This window comes from Atta cephalotes, assembly GCF_000143395.1.
Source record: "Atta cephalotes unplaced genomic scaffold scaffold00005, whole genome shotgun sequence".
NCBI lineage: Eukaryota > Metazoa > Arthropoda > Insecta > Hymenoptera > Formicidae > Atta > Atta cephalotes.
The window spans coordinates 3,804,424-3,805,546 of record NW_012130069.1 but is presented as its reverse complement, the minus strand read 5'-3'; positions in this window follow the sequence as shown (position 1 = coordinate 3,805,546).

Sequence of the window (1,123 nt, the reverse complement as noted above, 5' to 3'; positions counted from 1 at the left end):
TCATTATGATAAAAAATAATTTTTTCAAAATTAACTTTTTTTTAACTTAAGTTAATTCAATATTGACTTAACTTACGTGAAATTAATTTTTTATTCCTTCAACTTTTAACTTAATTTTATTAATTTTGTGAACCCAACTTTAACTTTAACTTTATTCAGTTAAAAAAAACATTAACTTATCCAACTCTGATATATATATGTGCATTATTTTTATATTTATTATGTTTATTTCATATTTCATAGTTTATTTCCTTGCACGAAACAAAAGAAATAATTGCTAATTTCATAGTTAATTTGTCAAACATCAAACTGTATGCATTAAACCAAGCATAGCAGCATGCATGAGTGCATGCATGCGTGCATGCTTATCATTCAAGAAATCAAACATCGTGTGATCCACCTTAATATAAAATTTTAATATAATGAATAAAAAATAGGTAGGTAACAATAAAAAATAATAAATATGCTAATCAACACATAATCATAATTTTGGATTTACAAAATTTGCCAGTAAGGCAACATATTAATATATTTATAGAAAAAAATAATACTGTATTAATAGAATTAAATCTAATTATAAATAATATATCCTGCTAACTCAGAGTCGGTTGTTTCATCTTTAGATAAACTATAAGATAATTTATTTATTAGATAAACAAAAGAGTAAAAGAGATAAGATTATTTTTAATTTATTTCTATTTAAATTATAATGCATCATTTTTCTGTATACAAGAGATATCTTACTAGTAATAATATCGTTTAAAAGATATTGATATGAACTGACCCCCATAATCTCCATATATATCTCCAGGATGGACAAAAATGACGGACGCCGCATCAGAGCCCACATAAAATTTTCGGATGTCCAGTATCACATCAACAAAGGTATCGGCGTTGAAGTTCTTCCTTGCCGAAGTTCCGAGAAGAACGCAAAATAGCATTGAATACAGTGAACAGAGCGATAATCTCATTTCGTTGGAGAATCGGTTCAGAGTTTACAACGCAATAGACCGGAGAGACTAACTAAACGGCTAAAATTTCTGCTAAGCAGAACAAACGCCTCTCTGTCGAGTACGTGGGGTAAATGCAGGAACATTGATGCATAATAAATGCTTCAGATAAC